At 44.9% G+C, this 25,311-nt stretch overlaps 1 protein-coding gene across 19 annotated transcripts in view; it reads left to right on the top strand.

Moving 5' to 3' along the window:
* pcbp3 (poly(rC) binding protein 3) overlaps positions 1-25,311 on the top strand; it is a 187,226-nt gene that overhangs the window by 55,727 nt on the left and 106,188 nt on the right. For 3 of the 19 annotated variants that reach the window (XM_033024413.1, XM_033024397.1, XM_033024400.1), the window contains exons 1-2: positions 17,068-17,083; positions 18,334-18,437. The exons of 15 other annotated variants lie outside the window; for them this stretch is intronic. The gene's annotated coding sequence lies outside the window, so the exon portion shown is untranslated. Of the gene's footprint in view, positions 1-16,868; positions 17,084-18,333; positions 18,438-25,311 lie in introns of those variants that run through there. One more of the 19 variants, XM_033024409.1, reaches the window with a different exon arrangement.

Below are 25,311 nucleotides of genomic sequence, written 5' to 3'. Positions count from 1 at the left end.
TCTATATTTAGAATGATATTATACAAGTATGATATTAAATTATTTGACTGCGTTTCTATTCATACCTTCATCTAATATATCTGGCAACAGAGTTTGGTATTCGTGGGTATATGTTTTCAAGTAATCTCAAATTTGAAGATATCTAAAATATTGGTCACCTTTTAGTGCATTTTAATTGTAATTTCTGAAATGATAAAAGGTTTCCCATTTCGTACAAATCTCCAACCTTTTTAATTCCTAGTCTTTCCCAATGAATAAACGTTTTTTCTATGATAGATGGTTTGAACGACAGATTATTAGCTATTGGAGAAAGAAGAGATAGATTTCTTAGTTTAAGAGTAAATTTTACTTGTCTCCAAATTCGTAAAGTTCGATGAATAATCGGGTTTATCTTGTATATTGTATTCTTTTTTTTAGTAATTTTTACCCGTCATTTAGGGATGTTATATGAATTTTACAATATTCATTTGTATGTTTATTTTTGTTAGTGTATCAAAAGTTTCTTTATGGTTTTTGTTAGTTTGTGAAAAGTTTATGGGTTAATTTCTCTCTCTTTCAAGGTTAGTCCTGTTTGCCTTTATTTGCTTCAGTTTTTAGTGTTATCACGTTGTGGTTGTAGCTTTTGAAAAATTTAAACGGGTATAGGATTTTTTTAAATTCATAGCGTCGCCCGGCTATCTTTCACTACTTGACTCGTGCTCATGAGATATGATTTCAGGATGCTCAGATGATCTTCTAATGCGGTCATTGTACCGAGCGCCAAATCCCTTCAGCTGTACCTGCAACTGAAGCTACGGGTGAATTAGTAGACCTTGAAGAGGCATTGACACTTTGTTTTTATGTAGAGGGGTAATAGAGGTAAGGTATGTGATTTGAGAGTAAGTATCTTCTGCGGGGTAAAAAAAAGTGCGACTAACTCGACACTGCTGCTAAATGGCATCCACATCTACAGCTCACTGACTGAATGATACAGACGTCCTGATTGAAAATCACTCCCTTCCGATCAATTATTTTTGGATAAGCCTTTCTACAGAACATGCTACTTTTTGCTTCGCCCATTTTCAAAATATAGAAATTTGAATTTGGCGTTTGATTCGTACAAGGAGACTACAAAGCTCGTAATATCTTTTTTTACACACTAACTTTCTACATTTCTATTTTTGGGTATGTATGTGGCAATTATGGCTCATGGAATTTTCTCCCACACTACTAGTTATATTCATAACAGCATATTTAAATACGTGAAATTTTCGATCTTTCCCAACCCCTTAAAGAATGTCTGAAAAAGGGACTTGACCCTAAACGTCGGCTAACCATTCCCTCCATAGATAGACACAAAATGCTAGATTAACTCAGCGGGTCAGGCAGCATCTCTGGAGAGAAGGAATAGGTGAAGTTTTGGGTCGAGACCCTTCTTCGGACCCTCCATTGATCCAGCCTGACCTGCTGAGTTCCCCAGCACTTTATGTTTTGCTCTTAAAATAAATCCATGGTCCGCTGAAGAAACAACACGATAAACCACTCTGGAAGTGCAAGTTTTGCTGTACACTTCATACTGTAGAACACATCATAATACACCCTGAGTGAATTAATGGGTTTAGATTTTTTTAAATCTGTTGTCTAGAGGTAATCGATACCCACCCTATGTACCTTATATCAGCTTTATTGTATGAAACGCAGATGTCGTTTACAATTATCCATAGTGTTTATGGGTGTGTGTTTTCAATAGCTACTGTTTCCAACTCCGACCAGATGTCACATTTCAGATTTACATATAAATAAAAGTCCTGCTCTCCTGCTCCAGGTTTAAACAGACGCTGTCAGTTTAACGCGTGGGAATTTAAACGAAGAGCTGTCGGCTGCAGCGCTATGGGAATGTAGTGCTACCGGCTGAAGCGCTATGGGCTTTACACATAGCACCATGGCCACAGCGCTATGGGTCAGACTGTTCGGGAAAATTCTTGTATAACAATGAGTCTTTGGAATTCTCTTTCTCAGTGGAAGGTGAGCCTTAGATTATTTTTCAGGCAGTGGTAGAATTCTGGATAAGCCTAGTGGTGAAAGGTTACCAGTAGAATTGCAGTTACATTGGGATTGGCCTTGATTTTACAGAACGGTGGGTGGGCTCAAGGGCAGAGAAGGAGGGGTAAAGGGAGAGAAGGAGGGGTGAAGAGGATGGAGATGGTAGGGACAGAGGAAGAAGGAGGGAGAGAGGGAGGGAATAAGAGAGGGAGGGAGAAAAAAAAGGAAAGAGGAGAGAGGGAGGGAAAGGGGGAGAGAGGGGGAGGGAGTGTTTTAAAATCAATTTCCGCCCATGAATATTTTGAAAATGGGTGAAGCAAAAAGTAGCATGTTCTCTGGAAAGGCTTATCCTAAAATAATTGATTGGAAGGGTGTGATTTTCAGTCAGGACGTCTGTATCATTCAGTCAGTGAGCTGTAGATGTGGACGCCATGACGCCATCGCGAGCACATTAAGATGGCACGAAAAATTACCCATGACGTACTACGGCTTTGATCTTTAGTTGGGGCTTCACGGGCGCTCACGTGCGTTACATACCATGTGGCGTGGTGGATGCAAAGCTGTTGCGATTCGAGGGATGAGACGCAACAAAATTAGAAAGAAATAGGGATTAAAAATGCAAAATGGCTTCTACATCATCATCTGGTGCTAAAAGCAGGAAGCAACAGTATACAAAGAAATGGCAATGAATGCACTATCAAGTAAGGTGCATAGAAGACATGTCAATCGATAGCAAAGTTATGCATTCTTGTACTCTTACATGGGTATTACTAGCAATGTTACAAAATTTTGAGATTTTAAAAATCAAGTCTGCAATTTATCCCATCAGATAAAGCATAAAAATAAGTTTAATTTGACACCTAATTCACTTTCATATCTCAAGTATTTAAAAAGTTATGGCCATTTTCATACTGGGAAATGAGCATCTTGTTCCCTATTGAGTTTCTATGGACATAACAAAAAAGCTGTGATCGTGGACAGTCAAAAGCCCATAACTTTCTTAAACATTAAGAGAACTGAATGAAAATTTCAGTTATCATAGATTGAAGCATTCTGAAACAAATATAACATTATCTTACTTGGATGACCTGAAATTAAAGCATATAATTAGTTAGTTACCTAATTGTAGCTAATTTCAGACTTCAATTACTAGATCTAAACATCTATCCATTTCTTAATAAATGATTAACATTTTTAAATAGCCTAAATGTCTAAATAATATTCACAAATAATTCACACTAAAACATGATTTTTAAATCTCATTTACATTAATTTATAGACCAAATGGAAGGAATTTAGTGTTCAATTGCTGTAAATTAAAGTCCATTTTAAATCAGCTTTCCAGTGGGTCCCTGTGGAACGCGCTGGTTTAGAACGTTCACATTGCGGTAGATTTGTGCCCCAAATGCCGAGAAAAATACTGCGGGATATAATGGGCCCAAAATGAGCTACTCGCAATATTGAACTTTGTATAAAGGGATCTTTAGAAGCCCTTTTTAATGTAAAAATATACAGCCTACCTTCTGCTATTTGCTTTATGAGACCCTGCGGTTGCTGGTGTTCGCGGGTTTAGAGGTTGATTTTTAAACTACTATAACTATTATACGAGGCCTTTAAAACTAATAATAGCTTTTGCGTTTTAAACCCGCCCCCCTCAAAACGGCGCCAAAATCGCGCACACCCGCAGCGGCAGATTTTCAGCGACGCTTCAGGTAGGCTTTGCAACATACCTAGTATGACCGCACATTAAAAAAAAAATGGCATCGTGTAAAAATACTGATTTCCTGAGCAAAATACTGATTTTCAGGTATTAGAATACTGAAATGCTCTGACAAAACTTGGCAGCTCTGAATAATTGACTAAATAATTGAATTGAACCTGATACATATACCCTAGATGTGCAGGCCAATGGTTGTATATCTTGCAGCAAATAATCCATCTGCAAGGTTTGTCAGGAAGCATGATAGAACACTCTTCACCTTTCAAATGATTGCAGCACCAACAACTTTCTATCCTAAAAGCCAATGCAACTGTCAAGATTTTACATGTCATATCATGTGTCCTTGAAGCTCTTTCTGGGGCAGCAGGATCAATCTTTTGTGTGCACAAATATGATTGCTGAGTTAAACATCCCTTGTTGAACTGAGGAGCAATCATCAAGATGTGGAAACTTGAGACGTTCAATTCTTTCTTGTTATGTCTCTTGTTTCCTTCTGTTTTGCGTTCTTTCTCATTGATCCTCGATGTTCAATTCTTTATTGTCGCGTTGCTTCATTCCTTGTCTTGCGCTCTTGAAGATCATCAAGACGTTAATTCTCTTCTTTTTCCGTCTATTCCATTCTGATCCTTACTGCTTCTCAACGTCTCTTTGCATTGTTCCTTGACCATCGTGCAATTCGTTTGCTCCCTCTTCTTGGCATAATGTAAAAAAAGATAGATATTTATCAGGATGTAGATATTTATGCTTCTAAATAATTTTATCAATTAATGAAAGCAGACAGTGAAAATTAGGCAGGCCTCTCTTCTGATATTCCACAGTCAAGATGAAAGCTATACAGTTTCCAAAGAGGCCATCTGGTCCAGTGAGGTTCTTGATGAATATTTTTATTTTCAGATCGAATACTCTTGCAATCAAGTCTGGTCTATCACACGGCTGCTGATTCTCAAAGTTGCACTGCCGGATCTAGCTCCAATTCGGATTGCAAGTCATCGTAATGAAGAATGAAGCATTGCCATACTTCCGAACGTACATCATAGCGTCCTGGCATCGTTCCATCATGTATCTTGGTCCACCGACAAATGTTGAGGAGAGGATAATGCGTCTTCCTATATTTTCCAATTCATCATTACCATTTAATGCATCAGTCAGGCCTTTGTAATTTGTTGATCTCAACGCTGCCTGATTCATGCGAATATAGTTGAGCCTATCACTTTCAATTTTAGCCGCCATATCCTAAAATGAATCCTTTTGTTGAGCTTTCTTGAACAACACATTCTGTTCTTTGTTTTACCTGCACTTTGGGGCGAACTTTCTCTATTTTGAAATTACAATGTTATATTTTTGTGTATGCAGAGCTTTTCTGGCCTTGAATATCAAGATTATTATCTATGTTTAATAGTACCTTAGTACTGACAATATTTTTTTCTTTTGGCATTAGTAAACCTTTGAAAGAGATTATTGTCCAGCTGATATCTGAGGATTATGGTTTCACTGCCGGTATTGTCTTTGGCAATCAGCCAATGATTGCTTGCATGTAAAATTTGGCTAAATATAGAACTGTTGCAAGCTTTGACTGTGACGTTTGCAATTTCCTCCTGAGATGTCTGTGAGCACATAAGCACATTTCTTTCTTGGCAGTTCATTGTTTTCTCCTAAGAACCAAGATTTCACAGCTAGAAAATTAGTATTATCTTCCAAAAATTTGTAATGATACAGAAATATTGCTGCCAAATAGCTATTTTGAGGCAAAACATAGTGACATTAACACTTCACAAGCATTACAATTATGGAAATGTTGGATCAATTGATTTTTATCTAGATAAAAATCTGAACAGAAACAAAAATCAATGACAAGTCAGAATGTAGTTGAGTGTGTAGTAAATTAATATCGACCTGATATGTAATAGATTAATCTGATTTGTTGCCCTCCTGAAACTGGCACATGAGCCTGTCAGTTTATGAAAGATTTTTCTGTACCTGTTTGTTATAATTGTTGACCATGCCAAAGTGTTTTTAAAAAAAAAAAAAAAAAAAAAAAAAATAGTTGTTCCTCTGTAATAATTATATGGTATAGTAATGCTAAGGCTGTTATATCAGGGTTGACAGATTATGTTGTATTTGTTTGGCTGCCAGAAATTAGAGCCTTTTTTGAGTGTGAATTATTGTTTTCTGTAGTTTAGTTTATTGTCACATGTACAGAGATACAGTGAAAAGTTTTTTGCGTGCTCTCCAGTCAAATCATGCCATGCGTCCAATCATGCACATGCAAAAGAGTAGAATGATTTGTAGTGGATAATAGTAGTCCTCTTCTGGAATGCACACAGAATTACCACTTTCCAGTGCCGTCTTGCAACTTTGAAATATCAAGTCTCTGAAAATATCAAATATCTTGACCTAAGAAGAAGCATGGTTTTTATTTTCTCACTTTAAGGCCTGGTGACCTCGTGGATTGGTGTTGTATGGATCAGTCTAGCTGAGTGCAGTGCTGTCAGTTCATTTCACAGCCTCCACAACTCTGCAGCTATTGCAGACTGTGCCACTCGCCTTGTTGTTGCAAAACCTCCAGTGGACACTTCATCCTCCCTCTCCAACACCATGTCCTTCTGCAACTGTAACCACACCAACTATCACCTCCTGCAGCTTTTCCACTACTTTCATGCTCTGAAGTTGCCATATACCACTTCCCAAAACTGACCACAAAACTTTAGGGTGCTTTCTGAGTTCCCTATTGGCTCTATCAATGGAATTTGCACTTATCATCTTTCAATATAATTTTGACTAGGGAAGTGTAAAGGAGTGGAGTCTGACACACTGTAACCTTTACTGAGTCTTTAATTAAGGCACATGTTACACACGTCCCAGTACTGACTGCATCTAGTCTTCAGGCGTACTGGAACAAAACAGGGAGGAACAAGGGGAGGATATCACAGTTATACTGATATGGCTGGGCGTGGTTAGTGGTATTGAGGTAGCTACATTATAGGTTGCATGCATAAACCATCTACATCCTTTCCCTTGGAAATTTAAATTTAAGTTATAACAGTGGCAGGGTGGTTATACAACCCCTGCAAATCTAAACGAAATCACCGTAACGGACAGGGGGTTTGACAACCCGACCCGAGCGAGTGCGCATGGCACCCTCACCCTCCCCACCCGAAAGAAGAGGAGGAGACGCAATATCAGCCGGGAAGGAGAAAGCCGGGGGAGACCCAGCCGGGAATGCGGAAGGAGACCCGACCGGTACAGGCGAGCCTGGAGAAGGAGACGGGGGAGAAGGAGGAGAAGGAGAGCGGGCAGGGGAGGAGAACCCCGGAAGGGCAGAGGGAGGAGAACGCGGCAAGCGGACTGACCGGGGCATGCAGGGAGCTGAGGGGTAGTTAGTAGTGGGAGGCTCGAAACGCAACGGAGGAGCATAGGGGGCCGCAGGAGGAGGCTGAGGCTCGTTGACAGCCAACAAGTGCTAGCGACTACGGCGGTAGATAGTTCCTTCAAAGTCCACCAAGTAGGATCTGGGTGAATTGTCCACCCCAACCACGGTTGCGAGTCGGGAGAATCCGGTGACTGTCTGCATGCGGACGACCTGGCCAGGCAGTAGTGGTGAGAGAGAGCGGCAGGACTTGTCGTGAGAGCGGCGCTGTACTTCATGCCTTTAAGCAATCCGTTGCTGGACGGCAGCAGGCTGGAGGACCTTGGGCACTAGGGATTGCTGGGCGATAGGCATCAGTGGGCGAAGAACGCGGGACATCAGACGTTGGGCAGGGGATCGCATGGTATTGTCCCTGGAAATGTTACGAAGGTTTAACAGACCCTGGTAGAAGTCACCATTGGAGAGACGAGATTGCTCGAGCAAATTCTTGGCACTGCGGACAGCATGTTCAGCCAGGCCATTGCTCTGTGGGTATTCAGGGCTGCTGGTGTAGTGAGTGAAGTTCCACTTCACAGCGAAAGCTTTAAATTCTGCATTGGTGAATTGACGGCCGTTGTCGGTCTGCAGGCGGACCGGGGACCCAAAAGTGGCGAAGTGTCGGCGCAGCTTACTGATGACCATTTCAGAGGAGATAGCAGGGAGAAGGTCCACCTCGAACCAGTTCGAGTAGGAGTCGACCAACACTAGGTATTGCTTTCCACGCCATTCGAATATGTCGGCAGCCAGCGATGACCAGGGTATAGCAGGGGCGGGCTGTTGCAGAAGTGGCTGGCGCTGCTGATGTGGGGCAAGAGTGTTACAATCAGGACAGGAGGCTACTCGGGCCTTAATGTACTTTGCCATGCCGGGCCAATAGTATTGTTCTTGGGCATGTGTGACAGTGGCATCGGCTCCGGGATGCCCCATGTGGGCAGCGTTGTAGTACAAGTCGTACAGGGAGGCAGGGACGACCACCTTGTGACCCTTGATGATGATCCCGTCCCGGAGCACTAGTTCATCTCGAACCAGAAAGAAAGGGTGGACACCAGGAGGCAGCGAGGTGCGTTTGCTTGGCCACCCCCGCTTGATGACAGCAGCGAGCTGTTGCAGGTCTGGGTCGTTGGCAGTGTGCTCAACCAGGCACTGGAGCTGCTTAGAGGGAACAAAGTTAACATTGAGTACCTGCAGATCCCCCTGTTCGTAGGGATGTCTGTCGCAGGAGGACCGGGAGGCCCTGGACAGCGCATCGGCCACATGCATCTCAGTGCCCCTCTTGTAAACGATCTGAAAGTCGAACCGCTGGAGTTGTAGCATCATTCGCTGTAGTCTGGCTGGAGCGATGTGGATGGGTTTATTGAGGATAGTCACCAAGGGTTGGTGATCCGTCTCGACGGTGAACTTGGTGCCGAAAAGGAAGTCCTTGAACTTGGAGCAGGCGAACACAACCGCAAGAAGCTCCTTCTCGATTTGTGCATAGCGCTGCTCAGTGTCCGTCATGGTTCGCGAGGCATAAGAAACGGGCTGCAACGAGCCATCATCATAGAGCTGCAGGCAAGTAGCACCTAGCCCGAAACGGGAAGCATCACACGTTACCACAATTGTGGTTAAGTCTGAGGAGCGTATCTAGGGGTATTTGCCAGAACGAGCTCCTGGCATCGAGAACAGAAAACACCGTGGCCTGACCGACCTGGGCAGCAACATCTTCTACAGTCCTCATAGGGTAATGGGGACGTTTTATTGCCAGATTCAAATCTTTGGGGTTTATGCACACCCGTATTTCGTTCTTACCCTTCTTCATGGTGGCGACCATGGTGGAGACCCACTCGGTGGGATCGCTGACAGCTTCAAGCACTCCCATGTCAACCATGTTCTTCAGCATGGCCTCGACTTTGCCCTTCATGGCAAACGACACCCTGTGTGGAGCACGGACCACTGGTACATCCGATGGGTCAGTTGCGATCTTGTATACAAGTGGCAGCTTCCCCAGCTTATCATCGAAGAGGTCAGGGTACTCGGAGAGTGGATTCAGCATCACACGCACTTCGTGGACCGTACGGTCGAAAGACACCAGACCGAGATCCTGACAGGCCTGATTGCTCAATAGAGTCACACAGTCACAGTCAAGAATGAAAAAAGACAGGTCACGGGATGATTTCTGCAGCACACAATGGAAGGTGGCCCTCCCCACAGGTGTTAGCTCCTCTCCCCCATAAGCACGCAATATGGAGCGATCAGCAGTCAACAGCTCATTATTTCTTATCTGTTTGAATAGGGATGTTGACATAACATTCACCTTCGCCCCCGTGTCGAGTTTAGCATTGAAGGACTTGTTGTTGACAGTAATGAGTACAGAAGGATCGGGGAGGCGAGATCGGCCATGAAGGAGAGTGTAAACACTGACATCTCCCATGGAACAGCTGGGCTCAGAGTCGAGGGCAGTGTCGACAGAAGACTGGGAATCGAAATCGTTATCAGCTTGCTGAAGGTTGTTTAAAACTTGTCTAGGAGCTGAGGGAACGTTCCCACGGGAGCGACAGGCAGCTGAAAAATGGTTCATCTTCCTACAGAAATTGCAAGCTTTGCCAAATGCTGGGCACTGCGACTGCATGGAATGGATATAATTGCAGTTGGGACACTTCTTGACAAGCGGGACCCGAGGGGCATAAGTCGGCCGCGGCGTAGGGCGAAAGTTGCCTTGTTTGCAACTGGGCATAGCAACACCAGTCAGATTAATAGCCCGATTGTCAGATCCCCTCTGCCCATGTGGCGGGGCAACTACTTCAGCTATGCGGCATGCATGCATTGCCTGAGTCAGGGTGAGGTCTGGTCTTTGCAGCAGATCTGCACGTAGCTTCTGATCTAGCATGCCGGTGACAAGGATATCTCTGGTGAGCTGATCACGCATGGTCTCGAAACGGCACCGCTGAGCAAGGTAGCGCAGTCGGCGATAAAACATTCAACAGGCTCATCAGGCTGCTGTTTCCGTGTAAAAAATCTAGCCAGCTCCAATATGCGGTTGGAGGGCAAGTCACAAATCTCCGCAAACTTGCGTAAGAGACATACCGGGTCATTTGCAGATTCCGCCGGCTCGACGACCTGGTCGTTGTCATCCAGGACCGCTGGATTATAGTTGAAAGCCTGGGCTCGTTTCATAGCATCGGGACCGGCAAGGTTCAGCAGGAGCGAGGCTTTGACCACATCAGGGTCATTTCGGTGCACAATGTTGATGAAGTGGTTGTAGTCCATCACGAAAATAGCCCAGCGTTCCGCAATGTCAGCGTCAAAGACAAGGGGAGAGGGCTTTCGGCATGAGAATGCCATGATGAATAGGGAATTAAACACTGGTTGGACTAGGGACAAATAAAACCCGATAAACAGGAGGCGCGCGTTTAACTTGCTGACACAATGTAAAGGAGTGGAGTCTGACACACTGTAACCTTTACTGAGTCTTTAATTAAGGCACATGTTACACACGTCCCAGTACTGACTGCATCTAGTCTTCAGGCGTACTGGAACAAAACAGGGAGGAACAAGGGGAGGATATCACAGTTATACTGATATGGCTGGGCGTGGTTAGTGGTATTGAGGTAGCTACATTATAGGTTGCATGCATAAACCATCTACAGGAAGTTAAGCTATGATTTGAATAAGTTCTTAAATGGAATAATTACATGGAATTAACTTAGGTGTTGAGGGTTAAAATTATATAATTTCTTGACATTAGGAGGAAGGATTCCAATTTTAACTAATTGAAGTAACACTTAACTTTTCCATTTACAATGCTAACTTTTTAATATGGGCAGAAAGGGATGGCCATAACTATTTTGAAGTTAACAGAACAGTGGTTGTTGACCCAAAAGGCTTGCCCACAGACACTTCAGTCACTTGCCCTTGCAATGCTCAGCATTATAAATTTAAACAACCCCATATTGAGCTTCAAGAATTAGATCACTTTTTCCTCAAATCTATTTATGTAAGATTTGCTTTTAAAGAGAGATCGAGTTCAGGGTGAACTATACATTTTTATTGATAAATTGGACAAGGTGCATTTCTGATGTATTTTTCTAATGTAAATTTGAACTGATGGCTTGAATGCTCCGAGGCGTACGCCTAGCACGTGGCGTTGCGCGATGACGTCACCGCCCGGCATGCCGTTGCGTGACGACATAACCGCCCGACACCATGCGACGTCCAAATTCAGCCCGCTTCCTGCCCAGCTGATTGGTGAGTATGATGTCGGGACCAGCCCTGCACAACTCCAGACGGCTCCGCGGTTGGAAGTGGGACCGGCCCCGCGAGGCCGTACGCCTTAAGCCACCACGTTTGGTCGCGCTAGACGCATGCAATCGCATGCTGGTGGGACAGGCCCTTTAGTGTTTTTGTTCACAAGAATGCTGCGCCTCGCATCCAACTTCTTGCCTTAAAGGGTGCTGGGGGTTATGGGGAGAAGGCAGGAGAATGGGGTTAGGAGCGAGAGTTAGATCAGCCATGATTGAATATCGGAGTAGACTTGATGGCCTACCCGAATGGCCTAATTCTGCTCATATCACTTATTAAAATCAATCCAGTTATTTGACATTTTGCTATTCGGAAGTTTCTGAATTGAATTGAATTTGAATTGAATTTCCTTTATTGTCATTCAGACCTTTCAGTCTGAACGAAATTTCGTGCCTGCAGTCATACATATAATAGACAACAGAACAGACAGTAAACACAAATTAACATCCACCACAGTGAGTCCACCAAGCACCTCCTCACTGTGATGGAGGCAAAAATCTTAGGGCTGCAGTCTCTTCCCTCCTCTTCTCCCTCTGCGCTAAGGCGATACCCCACCGGGCGATGGTAAATCAGTCCCGCGGCTCATTGAGGTCCGCGAACGGGCCGGTTCAAACATCGCGGCCCGGGATGGTCGAAGCTGCCGCCCTCCAGTCCAACGGACACAGCTGTTGACGACGTCGTCCACTGGCCCGCGGCCGAACCGTTTAACTGATGCGTTTAACTGATTTTGTTTACGTTATTTGGCTTTACTGGATAAACTGGCTGAAAAGTTACCAAACCTTTACAATACAAGGAACTCGCATGGCATCCTATTCTAGTACTAGCTTTAGAGAAGAGAGCATTTAGAAATGTAATCACTTTTTGATCGACTAATCATGATTTTGAAAACCATTAATCAGAGCAGCCTTAATTAACACACCATATAACCATATAACAATTACAGCACGGAAACAGGCCATCTCGACCCTTCTAGTCTGTGCCGAACACATAATCTCCCCTAGTCCCATATACCTGCGCTCAGACCATAACCCTCCATTCCTTTCCCATCCATATAACTATCAATTCAAACACCTTTATTGTTTACATTTAAATTGCTTTTTTGATTTATGATTAATGATTTAAAATGTCCAGGAATATTCAGACTAGGAGATTACATTTCCTGAGTGTATTTGGGTTCGTGTTTAAAAAAAAAAAGTAAACATATTTGAAGCAACATCTAATAGATGTTCAGAAAGGAAGCAAAATGCCTCTTGCAAATTTTCCTCCATTGGTTTCAGCAACCATTTGCTGTTTTTAAACCATTTTGAGTTTTTAAATTTAAATTTCATGCAAATACTTGATCAAAAGTAATGTAGGTTGAATACTTTTTAACCAAAGTTATTTATGTTTGCTTGCGCATTCATAAAAGGAGCAGCATTCTATTGAATGAAACGAGTATTTTCTTATGAAATTGAAGCTCAGTTAGCACATCTTGTCACTCTAGATCAATGCCTGGTTTTGTTGACAGATTTAACTGGAATATTGGTCACTTTTAAAAGAGGGTAATTATATATCTTTGCAGTGAAATTTTCTGATGTACTGTTTGAAAGCCCGCTCATTGCAAACAGAGTAGTCTGCCAAGAAATGTATTGAATCATGATTCATCTCAAATCTCCAACAACTTTATTCTTGGAGGAATTCAGAATTGAGAATAATTGTCTCTGGATGACTGTCATTTCAGAGTGCAGGCACTATAGGAAATGATTTTGAGTATCTTGTCCAGATACCTTCAGTGAAATTCTCAGCAAGTGTAATTACGAAATGCTAAACATTGCACAATATATTAATGAATCCTGGATTCTTAACTTGAAGTGACTATTGAAAGAATTTAAAGAAATTCAATATTTTCAAATCCAAGGAAATTGTTTTGTAATCGAATCCCCCCCAAAAGAAGTAGTGATATGCATTAACTTTTTGTAAATGATAAATGTCTATGAATAAATATGCCACTTAGTTCATTCACTATAATCTGTGTGCCTAATTTTATGGTATAACTAGACTAAGTGGGACCCGTTGAGTCCCTGTCACACTGGAGACCTGGTCCCCCAACGCAACCCGTTCACCAACACAATATTCCACCACTCACCCGTTCCCCCAGCGCAATATCCCACCACTCACCCATAGCCCCAACTGCGCCGGCGTAGCTTATTTTATCTCATCCTCCAGCACTCCTTCCCCCTCCTCTTCATCCTCCCTCTTCTTTCCCCTCTCCTCCTCCCCTCCCCAATCCCTCCCTCACCTCTCCCTCCCTCTACTTTCCCCTACACTCAGTCACTCCCACCCTCCCTCCATAATTCTTCCCCTCCCTATCTCCCTCCTATCCATCTAACCCCCTCACCTCCCGCTATCCCCCCCCACTAACCTCCTCACCTCCCCCACTGCCCTCCTCCCTCTATTCCCCACTCACTACCTCCCCACTCCTCTCCCTCTATTCCCCCTCTTCCCCCACTCTCCCTCCTCAACTCCCCCACTCCCCCCCCCCTCTCCCTACCCCTTTCTCTCTCAATCCCACCACACTCCCTCCTCACCTCCCCAGGTATTCCTCACTCCCTACCTTCCCCCCTCTCCTTCTATTCCCCCTTCCCCACTCTCCCTCCTCACCTCCCCCACTTTCCCCCTCTCCCTCCCAACCCCCTCCTCGCCTCCCCAGGATCTCGAGGTTGCTACTTCTTTCCCCGGGAGCAGCGGCAGCTCTGGCTGCAGCGGCCCGCGGCGGCTCTGGCTGTGGCCCGTGAAGGCTCTGGCCGTCCCTTCCAGCTGCTTTCCGGCTGACTGGCTGTGTGGCTCTGGCCGTGCAACGCGGGGCAATGCTAGGCGAGGCAGGCGCCGCTGGTGAATGACAGGACAGGAGACCAATCTACGCATGCACGGTTTTTAAGATTTTCAAACCTTAATAACTTTGAAACTATACCATCGATTGGAACAACATTTGGTGCACTTGAGCATAGAAGAATGTTGAGTAAGGTGGCGAAAAATTGTAGCGCTATCGTGTACCATATTTGCGCAAAGAGAAAAAACCACAAACCGAAAGAGCACAAGATCAGAGTTTTAGTTATCTAGAATTTGAAATCGAAGTAACGAGGGAATGTAAGTAATTTAGTGACCAATCTTCTTTTTACAGAATATGTATGAAAGTGTAGAGATGTTTTCCAAGGTTTTAGTGGCTTTTTACTGAGAATGCACTAGAAAGTAGAAAATTGCCAGGTACCCGGGGGAAGAAGAAGCCATCACTGACGGCCCGCGGCCAACTTCTACCGCGGGGCCGGCATGGACTTACCATCACCCCTGGAGGGGAGCTTCGACCGCCGGCCCTGCAGTCTACGGTGCTTCTGGCTGCGGCGGGGACTTTAAATCTTGATCGCCGGCCTGCGGCCTACAACAACTTAAAGCCGCGGTCTCCGGTGAGGAAGAGCCGATCCTGGACTGACTCTGGACTCTGGTCCTGACCACGGGGGGGAAATGGAGGAGGACTGGCCAAATTTTGTGCCTTCCACCACAGTGATGAATGCTGTGGTGGATGTTTGTGTTACAGTTTTATTGTGGTTGTGTGTTCTTTATTATTGTATCGCTGCAGACAACCCAAATTTCCACCAGCCTGGCTGTGGCAATAAATTATATCTAATCTAAATCTAATCTACAAGTATTTGGAGATAATTTTCTGCGAGGAAAGTGGAGTGTGCATAATTGAATTTGTAAATATGGCATGAACAAATATAGTGCCCTCCATAATGTTTGGGACAAAGACCTGTCATTTATTTATTTGCCCCTCTACTACACAATTTGAGATTTGTAATAGAAAAAAATCACATGTGGTTAAAGTGTACATTGTCAGATTTTATTAGAGTATTTTAATACATTTTGGTTTCATCATGTAGAAATTACAGGTGTGTTTATCCATAGTCTCCCCCCCCCCCCCCCTCCAATTTCAGGGCACCATAATGTTTGGGACACATGGCTTCACGGGTGTTTGTGATTGCTCAGCTGTGTTTAAATGCCCCCTTAAAGCAGGTATAAGAGAGCTCTCGGCACCTAGCCTTTCCTCCAGTCTTTCCATCACCTTTGGAAACTTTTATTGCTGTTTATCAACGAGGACCAAAGTTGTGCCAATGAAAGTCAAAGAAGCCATTATGAGACTGAGAAACAAGAATAAAACTGTTAGAGACATCAGCCAAACCCAAGGCTTATCAAAATCGACTGTTTGGAACATCATTAAGAAGAAAGAGAGCACTGGTGAACTTACTGATCGCAAAGGGACTGACAGGCCAAGGATGACCTCCACAGCTGACCGAAGAATGCTCTCTTTAATAAAGCAAAATCCCCAAACACCTGTCTGACAGATCAGAAACAGACTTCAGGAGTCAGGTTTGGATTTGTAAATGATCACTGTCCGCCGAAGACTTCATGAACAGAAATACAGAGGCCACACGACAAGATGCAAACCATTGGTCAGCTGCAAAACTAGGATGGCATGGTTACAATTTGCCAAGAAGTACTTAAGAGCAACCACAGTTGTGCAAAAAGGTCTTGTGGACAGATGAGACGATGATTAACTTGTATCAGAGTGATGGCAAGAGCAAAGTATAGAGGTGAGAAGGAACTGCCCAAGGTCCAAAGCATACCACCTCATCTGTGAAACACGGTGGTGGGGGTGTTATGGTGTGGGCATGTATGGCTGCTGAAGGTACTGGCTCACTTATCTTCATTGATGATACAACTACTGATGGTAGTAGCATAATGAATTCTGAAGTGTATAGACGTATCCTAACTGCTCAGGTTCAAACACATGCTTCAGAACTCATTGGCCGGTGGTTCATTCTACATTAAGACAATGATCCCCAATAAAGAGTATTACCATAGAGGACACCCAGAAAGTGGTGATGTCTATGAATTGCAGACTTCAAGCAGTCATTACATGCAAAGGATATGCAACAAAATCCTAAACATGACTACTTTCGTTTGCATGACATTGCAGTGTCCCAAACATTATGGAGGGCACCTTAAAAAGGGTGCTTCTTAGGTTCATTTCTTTTGGAAGCTCTTCTTGGTTTAACACCCTGATAATAAATGCTGATCGATTTCATGGAATCGTGCAGAAAAAGATTGAGCACAATTTTTCTTGACCCCAATCTGCCTTATTTGTGTACAGAGAAAATGACATTGTGCAAAAGGGAAGATAATCCTGATCAGATCAAATAATAAACGTTTAGGGATTTTGAAATGGATTCAAAGATAAATGTTATCCAATTGCAACAAACTATCATGGTTATATTCTCTTTGGATTAACAAATAGTTGTAAAATGAGTAATTTCTGTGGACCCTGTTGCATTGTTAAACTGAGTACATTATGATACAGTATGATTTATAATGTAAAATGTGTGTTCTCTTGCTCTAACTGCAGGGCTCGAAATTAGCGGTTGCCCGGGTGCCAATGACCACCCAAAGTGCCACCGGGCAACCTAAAGGGCGAGTCATTTTGCCTAGCTTGACACTGCAGATACTGGTTGATACCGAAGATAGACACAAAAAACTGGAGTAACTCAGCGGGTCAGGCAGCATCTCTGGAGAAAAGGAACGTGACGTTTCATGTCAGCGACGGCTGTGCGGGGCAAAGATACTAGGTGCGGAGGGGCAAAGATACTAGGTGCGGAGTGACAAAGGGTCGGAGCGAATGACGGGCCCCGCACAGCAGCGGCCGCGACAGCGGCTCCACCTCCTCCTCCTCCTCCTCCCCCCCCCCCAATCTATTCATCCTGCATTGATCTCCCTATCCACCTCGCATTGATTCTCCTGCCACTCCCCATCCATCCTACACTGATCCCCAATTCATCCTGTACTGACCCCCCTTCCCATCCATCCTGTACTGATCCCCCATCCATCCCGTACTGATCCCCCATTCATCCTGTACTGATCCCCCCTCCATTTATCCTGCCCCGATCTCCCCCCCCCCCATCCATCCTGTAGTGATCTTCCCACTCATCTTTTACTGAGCCCCCCATTCATCCTGTACTGATCCCCTCATTTATCCTGTACTAAACCCCTCATTCATCCCGTACTGATCCCCCAGCTCCAAAAGAACGCAAGCTCTGCCCTGTCCCTGGAGCCTGGAGCAACGGAGTATTGCGTTCGGGAACCAGACCTCCCATGTGACGACCCCTCCCCCTTCCCCCCCCCCACCCCGGGCTCTGGATTGAGGCCGCTGAACACGCAGTCCTTTGGTTGATGCCTGCCCCGCTCCCCACTCCCCTCCTCCTCTCCCCCTCCTCCTCTCCCCCTCCTCCTCTCCCCCTCCTCCTCTCCCCCTCCTCCTCTACCCCCCCTCCTCTCCCCCCCCCTCCTCTCCCCCCCCCCCCCCTCTCCCCCCCCCCCCTCTCCCCCCTCCTCCACTCCCCCCTCCTCCTCTCCCCCGCCTCCTCCTCTCCCACCTCCTCCTCTCCCCCCTCCTCCTCTCCCCCCTCCTCCTCCTCTCCCCCTCCTCCTCTCCCCCTCTCCTCCTCTCCCCCCTCCTCCTCTCCCCCTCTTCCTCTTCCCCCTTCCTCCTCTCCCCCCTTCCTCCCCTCCTTTCCCCCCTTCCTCCCCTCCTCTCCCCCTTCCTCCCCTCCTCTCCCCCTTCCTCCCCTCCTCTCCCCCCTTCCTCCCCTCCTTTTCTTATTTTCCAATTTAATATATCAAAAACATCGTGATGTCAAAAACGCAGCGACCGTTTACAATATATTTTCCGACTTTTTCAAATCAATTAAAAATATTTGGGACATAAATTGGTCATCAAAACTAAGAAATTGAGCTAATCTTTAATTTGGCAACACACTGTCTCTTGTTTACCTTTCGTACGGACCAAGTCGCTAACTTCATTCCTTCGTGTCAATTTCAGGAAGCTCCGCAATGACAGTTACGGAGACATTTTACTTCCAAAAAAATCAGCCCAAATCAAACAATCTGACGAATCATCGGCCATCGATAGCTCATATCCATAAGGTAATGTGCCGTTTAGATCACATTGGTGAAAATGCTTAGTTCTCGCTAATAATTTAACATTTGTTTTCTGGGACACCAAACCTTTTAGTATCCACTGCAACGTATGTTTGTGTGTATGATGTGTAACGCGTGTTGCGGTGTCCACTCAGATGGATGCGATATTCTACTACATGATCAGGTGAATGAAGTGGAAACGGTGTTTGCAATTTTATTGTTTCATGTACTTACGTGCACTTACTGTGCCAACCAGGTCACTGGTGGACACCACGCGACAACCGTTACACAAAATGTATTTGTGTATTCTGATACCATTTTTAGAAATTTGCCAGCAATATGCTTTTTTTTTGTTGATACTATGTTAGTCATGAACCCAATAAAGTGCTTGTCAACTTTTTTGAAGGCATTTATACTAGACTAGTTGATGTGTCTGCAATATTCCACCACTTACCCATTTCCCCCAACTCAACCCATTCCCGCAACGCAATATTCCACCATGCACACATAGCCCCAAACTGCGCATGCGTGGCTCATTTTCCCTCATCCCCCAGGTCTCCCTCCCCTTCTCTTCACCCTCCCTCTTCTTTCCCCTCTACTCCTCCCCCACAATCCCTCCCTCACCTCTCCCTCCCTCTCCTTTCCCCTATCCTCAGTCCCTCCCTCCCTCCCTCCCTCCCTCCCTCAATAACTCCTCTCCCCTCACTCCTCACTACCCCCTTCCTATCCCTCGATTCCCCACTCCTCACCCCCTAACTCCCCCCCCCTACTATCCCTCCTGACCTCCCCAACTGCCCTCCTCTCCCTCTATTCCCCACTCCCTATCTCCCCCACGCCCCTCTCCTCTCCCTCTATTCCTGTTCCTCTCCCACCAGACATGAGACAAGAAAAAAAAAAGGAAGATAAATTTATCCGCGGATTTTGAAATTCGGAAAGGCCCTACCGCCAGCATGGCTCCATCGTCGCGAGGCATAACCGCCGCTGTCTCAAAGTCTCCCGGATCGCCGCGTGGAATGCCAGCCGGGGCCTCGCGGGTAGAATCGCGGATAGAAGCCCGGGTCGGACGAAGCAGCCACCCCCCACCCGCCCCCCCCTCCACGGAGGTGCCTCCAACTTGCGGAGCGTTAGTGTTGCTCACTCCACTCCTTCAGCTTTATATCCTCCTCGCTGGGCGAAGTGGGTGCCGCCCGTGACTGACAGTGGACCCGGCCAATCAGTGCGGCGATGGTGCAGGAAGGGACGGTGGGCCGGTGACCGACAGGAGAGGAGACCAATCTGCGTGGCAGCGACTGACAGGAAAGGAGACCAATCTGCGCAAGTGCAGTTTTTAAGAATTTATAAACCTTATTAACTTTTAAAATATACCATCGATCGGAACAAAACATTGTTGCCCTTGTAGCACAGGTGAATGGTGAGTAAGGTGCCGATAAATCGTAGCACAATCGTGTACTGTTTTTGCGCAAATAAAAACACATGCAAAACCAGAAGAGCACATGATCAGAGTTTTAGTTATGTACCAGACCAAGTGGGACCTGTTGGGCCTCTTTCACCCAACGCAATAATCCACCACTCACCCGTTCCCCCAACGCAGTCCGTTTCCACCACTCACCCGTTGCCTCAACGTAACCCGTTCCCCCAACGCAATATTGCACCACTCACCCATAGCCCCCAACTGCGCTGGGGCTGCTCATTCACACTCCCTTATTTTAAACCTTTAAAAAAAAATCAGTGCACCCGCTGGATCTAAGAGCGCTACAATCCCATTGTGATGTCATTGGTAACGTATGTAAATGAGATCCCATTGTGATTGGACGAATGTGAGGCCATTGTGACGTCATCACTGGAAGCTGCCAGAAAAATCTCAATGCAGTCAGTTATTCTTCTCAAAGTTGTTTTTTTTTTTTTTACTTTAATCATCAATTACGTGAAATATAGCATCAAATCTGAAGTGAACCTGATTATGACGTACACGGGAAAAATGTAAGAATGTGGAAAGATTTCTGTGGTATCGCGTAGCGTTTTGACAAAGATACAAATACACAGACACATAGATGCATACATACATACAAGAAGAGAGTGTTATATGTATATATAGACCAAGTGCAGACGCGTTGGGTCTGCTCCACCAATGCAATATTCCAGCACTCACCCGTGGGGGGGTGGGGAGGGGTGTTTGGGTGGGGAGGGGTGTGGGGTGGAAGGGATAACTTTATGGCTTTGCAATTTTGGATCTTCTCTTGCTCAGAGCTAATTTCAGAACTATGTGCATTGAAGTCTCTATGGTTTCTGAGCTGTTGTCAGAAATGTGAAGTTGGAGAATGACCTTGAATAACTTTATCAGCAGCTGGTCTGTAAGTGGGATTGAATTCCTTTACCACGGTGTTGAGAGTTGGCCCTATTACTTTCAAATCATATTTGGTCCGCGATGGGAATTGTGTGGGAGGGAGGGAGGGTCGGTGAGGAGGGAGCGCCACGCTGTGGGAGGGAGGTAGGGATGGGCGTTGAGGAAGGAACACGGCGCTGAGGGAGGGAGAGAGGGGCGGTGAGGATGGAGCACAGCGCTGTGGGCGGGAGGGAGGATGGGTGCTCAGGAGGGAGCAACCTCGCTGAGGGAGGGAGGGGTGGTGAGGAGGGAGCACCGCGCTGTGGGAGAGAGGGAGGCAGAGGCCACGGTGCCGGTCCGAGCTAGGCCGCGGGCTGGCGCCGACCCGAGCAAGGCCTCCACTTCAGAGCGACTGGGCCAGGAAAAGGTGGGGTGGGGTGGGGGGGTGTTCCCAGAACATTCCAGCGTGGAACCCTCCCCCCCTTGCAAATAATCAGTGGTTTGTGGTTAAAACCGTTGGGGAAATGTAGAGGGCGGCGACCCCTTCCCCTTGCGGGGACATTGTGACGTCATTCGAAGCTGCTTGAAGAATCTGTGGCCGTTTTGATTTTTTAAAATACTTTAATGATGAATATCTTTTGAAATATAGCATGAAATGTTTATTGCGTCGACTGGGTGAATGTGAGTAATCTGTTAAAATTTCAACTCTAGTGCGTAGCGTTTTGACGAAGGTAGGATAATACATGCCGCACACATACACGCACGTATACATACATACAAGATGAGGCTTTTAATTATATAGATTATAGATATATATAGATAGATATTAGACCAAGTGGGATCCGTTGGGCCCCGTTACCCCAACGCAATATTCCATAGCCCCCAACTGCGCAGGTGCAGCTCATACACTCCCTCCCCCTCCTCATCAAGACTCCCTCTTCTCTCCCCTCTCCTCCTCCTCTCCACCACTCCCTCCCTCTCCTTACAACAATATAACAAATCTCTCATTGCACTGGGTGGAACACTGTTGGTGGGCAGTTTATGTGAATGAGATCCCATTGTGATGTCATTGTCGGGTAGAACGCTGTTCACGGGCAGTTTATGTAAATGAAATCCCATTGTAATGTCATAGCTGCTAACTGCCACAGATATTTTCCTCAAACTGGATTTTGTAAAGTTAATAATGTCAATAACTTGTACGATATAACATCAATCTGAACAAAACTTTGATACACCACACCACAGGACAATGGTGAGTAAATTGTAGCACAATCGTGTACCGTTTTGCCGCAATTCAGGGCATGAATCGCACGCAGACGGACTCCCCAACAAACAAGATGAGAGTTAGTAATATATTTTTTTTTTAGATAGAATTTATTACCACACAACCAGGGTCGGTGGAATTTGGGTTGTCAGCAGCGATACAATAATAAAGAACACATAATCACAATAAAAATGTAACACAAACATCCACCACAGCACTGGAAGGCACAACATTTGGCCAGTCCTCCTCCATTTCCCCCCCGTGGACAGGACCAGAGTCCAGAGTCAGTCCAGGATCGGCTCTTCCTCACCGGAGACCGCGGCTTTAAGTTGTTGTAGGCCGCAGGCCGGCGCTCGAGATTTAAAGTCTCCGCCGCAGCCAGAAGCACCGTAGACTGCAGGGTCGGCGGTCGAAGCTCCCCTCCAGGGGTGATGGTAAGTCCATGCCGGCCCCGCGGTGGAAGTTGGCCGCGGGCCGGCAGTGATGGCTTCTTCTTCCCCCGGGTCACCCACGAGGGATCCCGGGCTGTAGACGCCGCACCAGCTGGAGCTCTGCAGACCGCGACTTCAGGCTGCCGGCTACCCCGGGCCAGGGAAACGGAGCGCTCCCCTCCAGCGAGCCCCAGCTAGGGCTCACCCGCTCCACAACGAGAGTCCACGCTGCGCCCGCCGCTGAAGCCCCGAGCGCGTCTCCGGGAAAGGCCGCGCCGATCCTTGATGTTAGGCCACAGGGGAGGCGACCTGGAAAAAGTTGCCTCTCCATGGAGGAGGCGACCGAAGCGGTTTCCCCCTCACCCCCCCACACCACCCCCCACACAAAACACACAAAGGAACATTAAGCACATACTTTAAAACATACTTAAAAAATAAAAAAAATTGAAAAAACTGACGCGCTGCTGACATGGCTGCTGCCAGAGCAGCGCCCCCTACCAGCGCTCCCTACCAAATAAATATATGTGTCTTTTAACAATACTGCACACAGAAATGTGACAAAGGGGTTCAAATTTCAAATTCCTTAAAAAGTTGACAAGCACTTTATTGGGTTCATGAATAACATGGTATCAACAAAAAATATAAGAAAAGATAGCATATTGATGACAAGTTTCCGAAAATGGCATCAGTAAACACAAATAAATTTTGTGTAACGGTTGTCACGTGGTGTCCACCAGTGACCTGGTTGGCACAGTAAGTGCACGTATTTCTTATTCCTTTCTATGTTTACGAATATCACATAGAACAATAAAATTGCCAACACCGTTTCCACTTCATTCACCTGATCATGTAGTAGAATACTGCATCCATCTGAGTGGACACCGCAACGCGTGTTACACATCATACACACAAATGTACTTGCAGTGGATACTAAAAGGTTTGGTGTCCCAGAAAATGAACGTTACATTATTAGCGAGAACCAAGCATTTTCACCAATGTGATCTAAACGGTACATTACCTTATGGATTTGAGCTATCGATGGCCAATGATTCATCAGAACGTTTGATTTGGGCTCATTTTTTTGTAAGTAAAATGTCTCCTTAACGGTTGTTGCGGAGCTACCCAAAGTTGACATGGAGGAATGAAGTTAGCGGTCCGTACGAAACATAAACAAGAGACAGTTTGTTGTCAAATTAAAGATTGGCTCAGTTTCAAAAATGTTAGTGGAGCATGGTCCGAGATTATAATATTATGATATTGCGAGTTATAGGTAAATGGGATAAGTTTCGAGTCTGCTAAGAAATAGTCTTTCCTTGAGTAAGTTTTATGCACTGGTGAGTAAAATGAATATTCTCGACCGGATGGGTTTTCAATTCTCCAAACATCCTTAATGTTGGTAGTATTAATATATGAGTTTAGAAATTCATTTGACTCAGATTTTAATTTTCTTTGAGTTGATGATCTATCTAAATAAGCATCCAGTGTACAATTTAAGTCTCCACCGATTATTAAATTATGTTGTGTGCATTCCGGGATAATGTTGAGTATTCTCTTAAAAAAACAGGGGGCTATCAAAATTTGGTCCATACACATTAAGGAGAGTCACTTTTTTTGAGTATAACTCCCCTACTAATACAATATATCTGCCTTCGATATCTTCTATCATTGATATATGTTTAAAGGGTATACCTTTACGGATTAATATTGCAACCCCTCTAGATTTATGTGAAAATGAAGAGTGATACGCTTTAGTAATCCATTTTGCTTTCAATCTATGTTGTGCTTCCTTTTTAAGATGTGTTTCCTGGAGAAATATATCTGCTTTAAGTGAGATTAAATGAGCTAATACTTTACCTCTCTTGATTGGTTCATTAATTCCCTTAACATTCCAGCTACAGAATTTAATTCCTTCACCCCCGATTTTCCTATTAACATCTTGCATCTTGTGATTAGAGTGGTCTATGATAGAGCAGATGGCTCAGCACACTAAACCCTACCTTATACCCGAACATCAGGTAGATGAATTTTAGGTCTCGTCGGTTTTCCATCCGGACATATCTCCTTAAATAAAATATATAATTCCATTCCAAATACAAAATATAATATAATATAAGATTAAACTAAACGGAATGGCCGAGACACAGTCACAATGGAGACTTAACCCCCAAATCTTAAAAGAAAAGCTATGTAATGAATACCTCGTAAAACAGATTAATATGTTTTTTGAGGCTAATGATAGCCCTGGAACCTCTGCCTCCCTTCTTTGGGAAACATTTAAAGCACTTGTGCGAGGAGCATTAATCTCTTCCCAATCCTTTCTTAATAAAGAGAATAGGGCCAAACAACAGACATTGGAAATGGAAATAAGGCAATTAGACATAGAAAAACGGAAAGGCCACAGGTCCTGATTCTCTAAGTTCTGAATTTTATAAAAATATTTATGATCTGATTTCTCCATGTCTACAGACACTGTACAAATACGCTTACACTCAACAGAAACTCCCAGAAACTCTAAATGAATCTACAATCATACTTATACCAAAAACGGATAAGGGTCTTGAAGAAAATATTAACCAAAATCCTATCTCATAGATTGAGCTTAGTGATTAACAAATTAATACACCCCGACCAAACAGGTTTTATTCCAAAACGTTACTCATTTTACAATCTGAGAAGACTATTCAATATTATATACTCAAATAGAATTCCTAATGCAGATCTAGCAATTATTTCGCTAGATGCTGAAAAAGCATTTGACCAGGTAGAATGGTCATATTTATTTTCGGTGATGGAAAAATTTCAACTGGGAGAGAAGTACTGTACATGGGTTAAATTGTTATACTCTAACCCAACAGCTAGAAT

The sequence above is a fragment of the Amblyraja radiata genome, chromosome 7 (genome assembly GCF_010909765.2).
Source record: "Amblyraja radiata isolate CabotCenter1 chromosome 7, sAmbRad1.1.pri, whole genome shotgun sequence".
NCBI lineage: Eukaryota > Metazoa > Chordata > Chondrichthyes > Rajiformes > Rajidae > Amblyraja > Amblyraja radiata.
The sequence above is the reverse complement of the archived record's forward strand: the minus strand, read 5'-3'. Positions and strand labels throughout refer to the sequence as shown.